Genomic DNA, 13,006 nt, shown 5'->3' on the forward strand with positions numbered 1-13,006 from the left:
GAGCTTGTCGCAGTGTGTACTTAGCAAACCGCGACCCACGTGCGAATCCACCCCGGCCACCCACCCCCGTCGAGGTGCACACCCTCCCTCGCGAAGTGCGCCCCGTTCGCCAAGTGTGAGCCCTGCCCGGGTGCGCGCACCTTGCTAGGGCGTCGGGTGTGCACCCGGCCCGGCCTACGTGCGTGCACCTGGACGGGGCGTCGTGTGCGTGCAGTGTCCCGTCTGCAACGCGGTGCCCACACACCACCTCGGGCGCAACGACCTGCGCTCACATGTGGGCCGAGTGCACCTTGGTGCATGTTCGGGGCGCCTCGGGTGCACGCTCGATCTTGCCCCGGTGCACCAAGGCGCTCGGTTTGCCCCGGGTGCGCACTTGGTGCAAGGTGGGCACCCAAAATAGGGATCAAGCACCAAAACACAAGTTTCGGGATGCAAAATGGGACCCAAGGACCACAAATGCGTTCCAAGACCCATGATGGGTCCACGAGAACAAAAATGTGTTCCGAGACTTAATAAACAAATATTGGGTTTTAGGAGAAGAAACATGCTCTGATGCCCAAAACGAGAATCGACCCCGAAAAGGCCACAGGCCAAAAGTGGGATGCGAGACAAAAAAAAATGGGACCCGAGGACCAAAATTGGGTTCCCAGGTCGAAGACAGGGCAACCGGACAAGAAACGACCTCTAAGGCTCGAAATGAGTCCCGACGACTAAAACTTGACAAGAAGCACCCATCAGGCACCCAACTCGACACCCATGGGATGCCGACCCACCCGGGCTTCCACCTAGCACACCTTGGCACCCACCCACCCTCGCACCCAACCTCGCACCCAACTTAGCACCTTTGAACCCACATTGGCACTCACCCTGACCCTGGCACCTTGGAACCCACATTGGCACTCACCTTGACCCTGGCACCCACCTTTGCACTCACCTTGGGACCCACCCTGGCTCCCACCTCGGCACCCACCCAGACACCCACCTTGGTTCCTTGGCACCCACCTTGGATCCTTGGCACCCACCCCGACACCCACCTTGGCACGCAACTTGGCTACTTGCCACCCACCTTGGCTCCTTGACGCCCACCCCGACAACCACCCCGTGACCTACCCTGGCTAGGGTTGGTGCACACCCACCCTGGTGCCCACCTTGGCACCCACCCCATGACCCACCTTGGCACGCACCTTAGTACCCACCCCGTTACCCACCCTAGGACCCACCCCGTGACCCACCTTGGCCAGGGTGGGTGCCTTGGTGCGCACAACTTGCCTGGGCTGCACACCAGGGCGGGCTCAAGATGGCACCCGCGTTCCGTTTTTTTCACTATCTTTCAAAACGGAAATTTTAAAATCTCGTTTTTTTTTTTTTTTTGCCTTTTCTGGAAATTAGTGAAGGCAGCGCATCAAAGGTGCGCAATGCTGGTGCGAACCCGGGAGCGCTCCGATGTGTGCTCCAAGGTGCGGCGTGCACGAAGTCCGAGCCCGGCTTGCCCCGGGTGCGCACCTCGCGTGCACCTTCGCCGGGGTGAGCACCTTGGCTGGGTTGCGCGCCCTGGTGCGCACCAAGGAGCGCTCTGAAGTGTGCTCCAAGGTGCGGCGTGCACGAAGTCGGAGCTCGGTTTGCCCCGGGTGTGCACCTCGGGTGCGCACCTCGCGTGCACCTTCGCTGCGGTGGGCACCTTGGCTGGGTTGCGCGCCTTGGTGGGCACCATGCAGTGCACGAAGTCGGAGCCCGGTTTGCCCCGGGCGCGCACCTCCGCCAGGGTGGGCACCTTGGTGCGCACAACTTGCCTGGGCTGCGCACCAGGAAGGGCTCAAGATGGCACCCGCGTTCCGTTTTTTTCACTATCTTTCAGAACGGAAATTTTAAAATATCGTTTTTTTTTGCCTTTTCTGGAAATTAGTGAAGGCAGCGCATCAAAGGTGCGCAACGCTGGTGCGAACCTGGGAGCGCTCCGATGTGTGCTCCAAGGTGCGGCGTGCACGAAGTCGGAGCCCGGTTTGCCCCGGGTGCGCCCTGGTGGGCACCATGGTGCGCACCAAGGAGCGCTCCGAAGTGTGCTCCAAGGTGCGGCCTGCACGAAGTCGGAGCCCGGTTTGCCCCGGGCGTGCACCGCGGGTGGGCACCTTGGTGCGCATGCCTTGCCTGGGCTGCGCACCAGGGCGGGCTCAAGATGGCACCCGCGTTCCGTTTTTTTCACTATCTTTCAAAACGGAAATTTTAAAATCTCATTTTTTTTTGCCTTTTCTGGAAATTAGTGAAGGCAGCGCATCAAAGGTGCGCACCTCGCTGCCCACCACGGTGCGCAACGCCGGTGGGCACCCGGGAGTGCTTCGAAGTGTGCTCCAAGGTGCTGCGTGCACGTTGTCGGAGCCCGGTTTGCCCCGGGTGCGCACCTCGCGTGCACCTTCGTCGGGGTGGGCACCTTGGCTGGGTTTGCCCCGGCTGCGCTCCGAAGCGGGGTTATTGGAGCGCCGCCTCTTTTTTTGTCGGAGCGTTTGGTGGGGTTTCTCGCATTGGCTCTTCCCAGGCCCGGTTGCCACCCTGGCGCGCACGAAGTCGGAAGTAGGGTTAATTGCCCGGGTGCGCACCTTTGCCAGGGTGGGCACCTTACCTGGGCTGTGCACCAGGGCGGGCTCAAGATGGCACCCGCGTTCCGTTTTTTTCACTATCTTTCAAAACGGAAATTTTAAAATCTCCTCTTTTTTTTGCCTTTTCTGGAAATTAGTGAAGGCAGCGCATCAAAGGTGCGCACCTCGCTGCCCACCTTGGTGTGCTCTGAGGTGCGCACCCGGGAGCGCTACGAAGTGTGCTCCAAGGTGCGGCGTGCACGTTGTCGGAGCCCGGTTTGCCCCGGGTGCGCACCTCGCCTGCACCTTGGCCGGGGTGGGCACCCTGGCTGGGTTTGCCCAGGGTGCGCTCCGAAGCGGGGTTACTGGAGCGCCCCCTCTTTTTTTGTCAGAGCGTTTGGTGGGGTTTCTCGCATTGGCTCTTCCCAGGCCCGGTTGTTGGGTGCGCTCCCACCCTGGCGCGCGCGAAGTTGGAAGTTGGGTTAATTGCCCGGGCGCGCACCTTCGCCAGGGTGGGCACCTTGGTGCGCACACCTTGGCTGGGCTGCGCACCAGGGCGGGCTCAAGATGGCACCAGCATTCCCTTTTTCTCACTATCTTTCAAAACGGAAATTTTAAAATCTCGTTTTCTTTTGCCTTTTATGGAAATTAGTGAAGGCATCGCATCAAAGGTGCGCACCTCGCTGCCCACCTTGGTGTGCTCCGAGGTGCCCACCACGGTGCGCTCCGAGGTGCCCACCACGGTGCGCAACGCCGGTGCGAACCCGGGAGCGCCCCGATGTGTGCTCCAAGGTGCGGCGTGCACGAAGCCGGACCCCGGTTTGCCCCGGGTGCGCACCTCGCGTGCACCTTGGTGCGCACACCTTGGCTGGGTTGCGCGGCCTGGTGGGCACCATGGTGCGCACCAAGGAGCGCTCCGAAGTGTGCTCCAAGGTGCGGCGTGCACGAAGTCCTAGCCCGGTTTGCCCCGGGTGCGCACCTTCGCCGCGGTGGGCACCATGGCGTGCACGAAGTCGGAGCCCGGTTTGCCCCGGGTGCGCACCTCGCGTGCACCTTCGCCGGGGTGGGCACCTCGGCTGGGTTGCGCGCCCTGGTGCGCACCAAGGAGCGCTCCGAAGTGTGCTCCAAGGTGCGGCGTGCACGAAGTCGGAGCCCGGTTTGCCCCGGGTGCGCACCTTCGCCGCGGTGGGCACCCTGGTGCGCACCATGGCGTGCACGAAGTCGGAGCCCGGTTTGCCCCGGGTGCGCACCTCGCGTGCACCTTCGGCGGGGTTGCGCGCCCTGGTGCGCACCAAGGAGCGCTCCGAAGTGTGCTCCAAGGTGCGGCGTGCACGAAGTCGGAGCCCGGTTTGCCCCGGGTGCGCACCTCGCGTGCACCTTCGGCGGGGTTGCGCGCCCTGGTGGGCACCATGGTGCGCACCAAGGAGCGCTCCGAAGTGTGCTCCAAGGTGCGGCGTGCACGAAGTCGGAGCCCGGTTTGCCCCGGGTGCGCACCTCGCGTGCACCTTCGCCGCGGTGGGCACCATGGCGTGCACGAAGTCGGAGCCCGGTTTGCCCCGGGTGCGCACCTCGCGTGCACCTTCGCCGGGGTGGGCACCTCGGCTGGGTTGCGCGCCCTGGTGCGCACCAAGGAGCGCTCCGAAGTGTGCTCCAAGGTGCGGCGTGCACGAAGTCGGAGCCCGGTTTGCCCCGGGTGCGCACCTCGCGTGCACCTTCGCCGCGGTGGGCACCATGGCGTGCACGAAGTCGGAGCCCGGTTTGCCCCGGGTGCGCACCCCGCGTGCACCTTCGCCGGGGTGGGCACCTCGGCTGGGTTGCGCGCCCTGGTGCGCACCAAGGAGCGCTCCGAAGTGTGCTCCAAGGTGCGGCGTGCACGAAGTCGGAGCCCGGTTTGCCCCGGGTGCGCACCTCGCGTGCACCTTCGCCGCGGTGGGCACCTTGGCTGGGTTGGGCACCATTGAGCGCTCCGAAGTGTGCTCCAAGGTGCGCACCATGGCCCTCCAAGGTGCGCAGCATGGCGTGCACGAAGTCGGAGCCCGGTTTGCCCCGGGTGCGCACCTCGCGTGCACCTTCGCCAGGGTGGGCACCTCGGTGCGCACACCTTCTCAATGTTTTCTTGCCTTTTCTGGAAATTGGTGAAGGCAGCGCATCAAAGGTGCGCACCTCGGTGTGCTCCGAGGTGCGAACCCGAGAGCGCTCCGAGGTGCCCACGAAGTCGAAAGTCGGGTTAATTGCATTGTTTTCCCCGGGTGCGCTCCGAGGTGCGCAACATCGGTGCGCACCAAGGAGGGCTCCGAAGTGTGCTCCAAGGTGCGCACGATTCGGAGCTCGGTTTGCCCGGGGTGCGCACACCTTGGCTGGGTTGCGCACCCTTTGTGCGCTCCAAGGTGCGCACGAAGTCGGAGCTCGGTTTGCCCCGGGTGCGCACCTTCGCCAGGGTGCGCACCTTGATGCGCACGCCTTGGCTGGGCTGCGCACCTTGGTGGGCGCCATGGTGCGCACCTTTCGTGCGCTCCAAGGTGCGCACGAAGTCGGAGCTCGGTTTGCCCCGGGTGCGCACCTTGGTGGGCGCCATGGTGCACTCCGAGGTGCCCAAGATTGGTGCGCACCAAGGAGCGCTCCGAAGTGCGCTCCAAGGTGCGCAGGTGCGCGCGAAGTCGAAAGTTGGGTTAATTGTCCGGTTTGCCTCGGGTGCGCACCTTGCGTGCACCTTCGCCAGGGTGGGCGCCTTGGTGCGCACACCTTGGCTGGGCTGCGCACCCGGGCGCGCACACCTTGGCACCCGCGTTTCCTTCATTTTAAATTTTTTTTTTTTTACAATCTCTCAAGTGGGAAATTCTATAATCTCAACTTTTTTTGCCTTTTCAGGAAACTTTTGAATGGAGCGCATCATTGGTGCGCTCCGAAGTGTGCTCCAAGGTGCGCACCTCTGGTGTGCTCCAAAGCTCTCTCCAGCTGCGTGCACCTGCCCCGGCCGCGCACCCGGCCCCGCCCAGCTTCGCTCACCTGTCCCGGGCGTCTGGTGCGGAACCTTAGAGTAAGAAACATCACCGTGCACCTTGGCCAACGTGCGCGACTCGACCGAGCGCGCACTGGCCGAGGTGCACACCGATTTCACCTGGGTGCGCGCGCAGCACCTCGGGCGCACCGGGGTGCGCGCACAACGCCCGGGTTGCACCGTGGCCTGTGTGCTCGGGGCGCCTCGGGTGCGCGCTCGGTGTCGCCCCCGCGCGCGCGGTAGTGCGGGCAGCGCACCCCGGCCCGGCCCGGCCCCGACGAGAACGCAAACGGGCAAAAGGTTTATTCAAATAGCATTGCGACGCCCGGCGAAAAACTAAGAAAGGGTGCAACACCGGGACTTCCCGGGAGGTCACCCATCCCAGTACTACTCCGGCCCAAGCGCGCTTAACTGCGGAGTTCTGATGGGATCCGGTGCACTAACGCTGGTATGATCGCACCCGTTATGAGCTTGTCGCAGTGTGTACTTAGCAAACCGCGACCCACGTGCGAATCCACCCCGGCCACCCACCCCCGTCGAGGTGCACACCCTCCCTCGCGAAGTGCGCCCCGTTCGCCAAGTGTGAGCCCTGCCCGGGTGCGCGCACCTTGCTAGGGCGTCGGGTGTGCACCCGGCCCGGCCTACGTGCGTGCACCTGGACGGGGCGTCGTGTGCGTGCAGTGTCCCGTCTGCAACGCGGTGCCCACACACCACCTCGGGCGCAACGACCTGCGCTCACATGTGGGCCGAGTGCACCTTGGTGCATGTTCGGGGCGCCTCGGGTGCACGCTCGATCTTGCCCCGGTGCACCAAGGCGCTCGGTTTGCCCCGGGTGCGCACTTGGTGCAAGGTGGGCACCCAAAATAGGGATCAAGCACCAAAACACAAGTTTCGGGATGCAAAATGGGACCCAAGGACCACAAATGCGTTCCAAGACCCATGATGGGTCCACGAGAACAAAAATGTGTTCCGAGACTTAATAAACAAATATTGGGTTTTAGGAGAAGAAACATGCTCTGATGCCCAAAACGAGAATCGACCCCGAAAAGGCCACAGGCCAAAAGTGGGATGCGAGACAAAAAAAAATGGGACCCGAGGACCAAAATTGGGTTCCCAGGTCGAAGACAGGGCAACCGGACAAGAAACGACCTCTAAGGCTCGAAATGAGTCCCGACGACTAAAACTTGACAAGAAGCACCCATCAGGCACCCAACTCGACACCCATGGGATGCCGACCCACCCGGGCTTCCACCTAGCACACCTTGGCACCCACCCACCCTCGCACCCAACCTCGCACCCAACTTAGCACCTTTGAACCCACATTGGCACTCACCCTGACCCTGGCACCTTGGAACCCACATTGGCACTCACCTTGACCCTGGCACCCACCTTTGCACTCACCTTGGGACCCACCCTGGCTCCCACCTCGGCACCCACCCAGACACCCACCTTGGTTCCTTGGCACCCACCTTGGATCCTTGGCACCCACCCCGACACCCACCTTGGCACGCAACTTGGCTACTTGCCACCCACCTTGGCTCCTTGACGCCCACCCCGACAACCACCCCGTGACCTACCCTGGCTAGGGTTGGTGCACACCCACCCTGGTGCCCACCTTGGCACCCACCCCATGACCCACCTTGGCACGCACCTTAGTACCCACCCCGTTACCCACCCTAGGACCCACCCCGTGACCCACCTTGGCCAGGGTGGGTGCCTTGGTGCGCACAACTTGCCTGGGCTGCACACCAGGGCGGGCTCAAGATGGCACCCGCGTTCCGTTTTTTTCACTATCTTTCAAAACGGAAATTTTAAAATCTCGTTTTTTTTTTTTTTTTGCCTTTTCTGGAAATTAGTGAAGGCAGCGCATCAAAGGTGCGCAATGCTGGTGCGAACCCGGGAGCGCTCCGATGTGTGCTCCAAGGTGCGGCGTGCACGAAGTCCGAGCCCGGCTTGCCCCGGGTGCGCACCTCGCGTGCACCTTCGCCGGGGTGAGCACCTTGGCTGGGTTGCGCGCCCTGGTGCGCACCAAGGAGCGCTCTGAAGTGTGCTCCAAGGTGCGGCGTGCACGAAGTCGGAGCTCGGTTTGCCCCGGGTGTGCACCTCGGGTGCGCACCTCGCGTGCACCTTCGCTGCGGTGGGCACCTTGGCTGGGTTGCGCGCCTTGGTGGGCACCATGCAGTGCACGAAGTCGGAGCCCGGTTTGCCCCGGGCGCGCACCTCCGCCAGGGTGGGCACCTTGGTGCGCACAACTTGCCTGGGCTGCGCACCAGGAAGGGCTCAAGATGGCACCCGCGTTCCGTTTTTTTCACTATCTTTCAGAACGGAAATTTTAAAATATCGTTTTTTTTTGCCTTTTCTGGAAATTAGTGAAGGCAGCGCATCAAAGGTGCGCAACGCTGGTGCGAACCTGGGAGCGCTCCGATGTGTGCTCCAAGGTGCGGCGTGCACGAAGTCGGAGCCCGGTTTGCCCCGGGTGCGCCCTGGTGGGCACCATGGTGCGCACCAAGGAGCGCTCCGAAGTGTGCTCCAAGGTGCGGCCTGCACGAAGTCGGAGCCCGGTTTGCCCCGGGTGTGCACCGCGGGTGGGCACCTTGGTGCGCATGCCTTGCCTGGGCTGCGCACCAGGGCGGGCTCAAGATGGCACCCGCGTTCCGTTTTTTTCACTATCTTTCAAAACGGAAATTTTAAAATCTCATTTTTTTTTGCCTTTTCTGGAAATTAGTGAAGGCAGCGCATCAAAGGTGCGCACCTCGCTGCCCACCACGGTGCGCAACGCCGGTGGGCACCCGGGAGTGCTTCGAAGTGTGCTCCAAGGTGCTGCGTGCACGTTGTCGGAGCCCGGTTTGCCCCGGGTGCGCACCTCGCGTGCACCTTCGTCGGGGTGGGCACCTTGGCTGGGTTTGCCCCGGCTGCGCTCCGAAGCGGGGTTATTGGAGCGCCGCCTCTTTTTTTGTCGGAGCGTTTGGTGGGGTTTCTCGCATTGGCTCTTCCCAGGCCCGGTTGCCACCCTGGCGCGCACGAAGTCGGAAGTAGGGTTAATTGCCCGGGTGCGCACCTTTGCCAGGGTGGGCACCTTACCTGGGCTGTGCACCAGGGCGGGCTCAAGATGGCACCCGCGTTCCGTTTTTTTCACTATCTTTCAAAACGGAAATTTTAAAATCTCCTCTTTTTTTTGCCTTTTCTGGAAATTAGTGAAGGCAGCGCATCAAAGGTGCGCACCTCGCTGCCCACCTTGGTGTGCTCTGAGGTGCGCACCCGGGAGCGCTACGAAGTGTGCTCCAAGGTGCGGCGTGCACGTTGTCGGAGCCCGGTTTGCCCCGGGTGCGCACCTCGCCTGCACCTTGGCCGGGGTGGGCACCCTGGCTGGGTTTGCCCAGGGTGCGCTCCGAAGCGGGGTTACTGGAGCGCCCCCTCTTTTTTTGTCAGAGCGTTTGGTGGGGTTTCTCGCATTGGCTCTTCCCAGGCCCGGTTGTTGGGTGCGCTCCCACCCTGGCGCGCGCGAAGTTGGAAGTTGGGTTAATTGCCCGGGCGCGCACCTTCGCCAGGGTGGGCACCTTGGTGCGCACACCTTGGCTGGGCTGCGCACCAGGGCGGGCTCAAGATGGCACCAGCATTCCCTTTTTCTCACTATCTTTCAAAACGGAAATTTTAAAATCTCGTTTTCTTTTGCCTTTTATGGAAATTAGTGAAGGCATCGCATCAAAGGTGCGCACCTCGCTGCCCACCTTGGTGTGCTCCGAGGTGCCCACCACGGTGCGCTCCGAGGTGCCCACCACGGTGCGCAACGCCGGTGCGAACCCGGGAGCGCCCCGATGTGTGCTCCAAGGTGCGGCGTGCACGAAGCCGGACCCCGGTTTGCCCCGGGTGCGCACCTCGCGTGCACCTTGGTGCGCACACCTTGGCTGGGTTGCGCGGCCTGGTGGGCACCATGGTGCGCACCAAGGAGCGCTCCGAAGTGTGCTCCAAGGTGCGGCGTGCACGAAGTCCTAGCCCGGTTTGCCCCGGGTGCGCACCTTCGCCGCGGTGGGCACCATGGCGTGCACGAAGTCGGAGCCCGGTTTGCCCCGGGTGCGCACCTCGCGTGCACCTTCGCCGGGGTGGGCACCTCGGCTGGGTTGCGCGCCCTGGTGCGCACCAAGGAGCGCTCCGAAGTGTGCTCCAAGGTGCGGCGTGCACGAAGTCGGAGCCCGGTTTGCCCCGGGTGCGCACCTTCGCCGCGGTGGGCACCCTGGTGCGCACCATGGCGTGCACGAAGTCGGAGCCCGGTTTGCCCCGGGTGCGCACCTCGCGTGCACCTTCGGCGGGGTTGCGCGCCCTGGTGCGCACCAAGGAGCGCTCCGAAGTGTGCTCCAAGGTGCGGCGTGCACGAAGTCGGAGCCCGGTTTGCCCCGGGTGCGCACCTCGCGTGCACCTTCGGCGGGGTTGCGCGCCCTGGTGGGCACCATGGTGCGCACCAAGGAGCGCTCCGAAGTGTGCTCCAAGGTGCGGCGTGCACGAAGTCGGAGCCCGGTTTGCCCCGGGTGCGCACCTCGCGTGCACCTTCGCCGCGGTGGGCACCATGGCGTGCACGAAGTCGGAGCCCGGTTTGCCCCGGGTGCGCACCTCGCGTGCACCTTCGCCGCGGTGGGCACCATGGCGTGCACGAAGTCGGAGCCCGGTTTGCCCCGGGTGCGCACCTCGCGTGCACCTTCGCTGGGGTGGGCACCTCGGCTGGGTTGCGCGCCCTGGTGCGCACCAAGGAGCGCTCCGAAGTGTGCTCCAAGGTGCGGCGTGCACGAAGTCGGAGCCCGGTTTGCCCCGGGTGCGCACCTCGCGTGCACCTTCGCCGCGGTGGGCACCATGGCGTGCACGAAGTCGGAGCCCGGTTTGCCCCGGGTGCGCACCCCGCGTGCACCTTCGCCGGGGTGGGCACCTCGGCTGGGTTGCGCGCCCTGGTGCGCACCAAGGAGCGCTCCGAAGTGTGCTCCAAGGTGCGGCGTGCACGAAGTCGGAGCCCGGTTTACCCCGGGTGTGCACCTCGCGTGCACCTTCGCCGCGGTGGGCACCTTGGCTGGGTTGGGCACCATTGAGCGCTCCGAAGTGTGCTCCAAGGTGCGCACCATGGCCCTCCAAGGTGCGCAGCATGGCGTGCACGAAGTCGGAGCCCGGTTTGCCCCGGGTGCGCACCTCGCGTGCACCTTCGCCAGGGTGGGCACCTCGGTGCGCACACCTTCTCAATGTTTTCTTGCCTTTTCTGGAAATTGGTGAAGGCAGCGCATCAAAGGTGCGCACCTCGGTGTGCTCCGAGGTGCGAACCCGAGAGCGCTCCGAGGTGCCCACGAAGTCGAAAGTCGGGTTAATTGCATTGTTTTCCCCGGGTGCGCTCCGAGGTGCGCAACATCGGTGCGCACCAAGGAGGGCTCCGAAGTGTGCTCCAAGGTGCGCACGATTCGGAGCTCGGTTTGCCCGGGGTGCGCACACCTTGGCTGGGTTGCGCACCCTTTGTGCGCTCCAAGGTGCGCACGAAGTCGGAGCTCGGTTTGCCCCGGGTGCGCACCTTCGCCAGGGTGCGCACCTTGATGCGCACGCCTTGGCTGGGCTGCGCACCTTGGTGGGCGCCATGGTGCGCACCTTTCGTGCGCTCCAAGGTGCGCACGAAGTCGGAGCTCGGTTTGCCCCGGGTGCGCACCTTGGTGGGCGCCATGGTGCACTCCGAGGTGCCCAAGATTGGTGCGCACCAAGGAGCGCTCCGAAGTGCGCTCCAAGGTGCGCAGGTGCGCGCGAAGTCGAAAGTTGGGTTAATTGTCCGGTTTGCCTCGGGTGCGCACCTTGCGTGCACCTTCGCCAGGGTGGGCGCCTTGGTGCGCACACCTTGGCTGGGCTGCGCACCCGGGCGCGCACACCTTGGCACCCGCGTTTCCTTCATTTTAAATTTTTTTTTTTTACAATCTCTCAAGTGGGAAATTCTATAATCTCAACTTTTTTTGCCTTTTCAGGAAACTTTTGAATGGAGCGCATCATTGGTGCGCTCCGAAGTGTGCTCCAAGGTGCGCACCTCTGGTGTGCTCCAAAGCTCTCTCCAGCTGCGTGCACCTGCCCCGGCCGCGCACCCGGCCCCGCCCAGCTTCGCTCACCTGTCCCGGGCGTCTGGTGCGGAACCTTAGAGTAAGAAACATCACCGTGCACCTTGGCCAACGTGCGCGACTCGACCGAGCGCGCACTGGCCGAGGTGCACACCGATTTCACCTGGGTGCGCGCGCAGCACCTCGGGCGCACCGGGGTGCGCGCACAACGCCCGGGTTGCACCGTGGCCTGTGTGCTCGGGGCGCCTCGGGTGCGCGCTCGGTGTCGCCCCCCGCGCGCGCGGTAGTGCGGGCAGCGCACCCCGGCCCGGCCCGGCCCCGACGAGAACGCAAACGGGCAAAAGGTTTATTCAAATAGCATTGCGACGCCCGGCGAAAAACTAAGAAAGGGTGCAACACCGGGACTTCCCGGGAGGTCACCCATCCCAGTACTACTCCGGCCCAAGCGCGCTTAACTGCGGAGTTCTGATGGGATCCGGTGCACTAACGCTGGTATGATCGCACCCGTTATGAGCTTGTCGCAGTGTGTACTTAGCAAACCGCGACCCACGTGCGAATCCACCCCGGCCACCCACCCCCGTCGAGGTGCACACCCTCCCTCGCGAAGTGCGCCCCGTTCGCCAAGTGTGAGCCCTGCCCGGGTGCGCGCACCTTGCTAGGGCGTCGGGTGTGCACCCGGCCCGGCCTACGTGCGTGCACCTGGACGGGGCGTCGTGTGCGTGCAGTGTCCCGTCTGCAACGCGGTGCCCACACACCACCTCGGGCGCAACGACCTGCGCTCACATGTGGGCCGAGTGCACCTTGGTGCATGTTCGGGGCGCCTCGGGTGCACGCTCGATCTTGCCCCGGTGCACCAAGGCGCTCGGTTTGCCCCGGGTGCGCACTTGGTGCAAGGTGGGCACCCAAAATAGGGATCAAGCACCAAAACACAAGTTTCGGGATGCAAAATGGGACCCAAGGACCACAAATGCGTTCCAAGACCCATGATGGGTCCACGAGAACAAAAATGTGTTCCGAGACTTAATAAACAAATATTGGGTTTTAGGAGAAGAAACATGCTCTGATGCCCAAAACGAGAATCGACCCCGAAAAGGCCACAGGCCAAAAGTGGGATGCGAGACAAAAAAAAATGGGACCCGAGGACCAAAATTGGGTTCCCAGGTCGAAGACAGGGCAACCGGACAAGAAACGACCTCTAAGGCTCGAAATGAGTCCCGACGACTAAAACTTGACAAGAAGCACCCATCAGGCACCCAACTCGACACCCATGGGATGCCGACCCACCCGGGCTTCCACCTAGCACACCTTGGCACCCACCCACCCTCGCACCCAACCTCGCACCCAACTTAGCACCTTTGAACCCACATTGGCAC

General features: G+C 63.4%; 2 non-coding genes across 2 annotated transcripts; both read right to left on the reverse strand.

Annotated features, from left to right (window-relative positions):
* Window positions 1–5,911: 5,911 nt before the first annotated feature.
* Window positions 5,912–6,030, reverse strand: LOC131869981 (5S ribosomal RNA). The gene has a single exon (XR_009368349.1). It is a non-coding gene; the product is annotated as a 5S ribosomal RNA (ribosomal RNA).
* Window positions 6,031–12,020: 5,990 nt separating this feature from the next.
* Window positions 12,021–12,139, reverse strand: LOC131869982 (5S ribosomal RNA). Its single transcript, XR_009368350.1, has one exon. It is a non-coding gene; the product is annotated as a 5S ribosomal RNA (ribosomal RNA).
* Between the last annotated feature and the right edge of the window lie 867 nt (window positions 12,140–13,006).

The sequence above is a fragment of the Cryptomeria japonica genome, unplaced genomic scaffold (genome assembly GCF_030272615.1).
Source record: "Cryptomeria japonica unplaced genomic scaffold, Sugi_1.0 HiC_scaffold_277, whole genome shotgun sequence".
NCBI classification, from domain to species: Eukaryota; Viridiplantae; Streptophyta; class Pinopsida; order Cupressales; family Cupressaceae; genus Cryptomeria; species Cryptomeria japonica.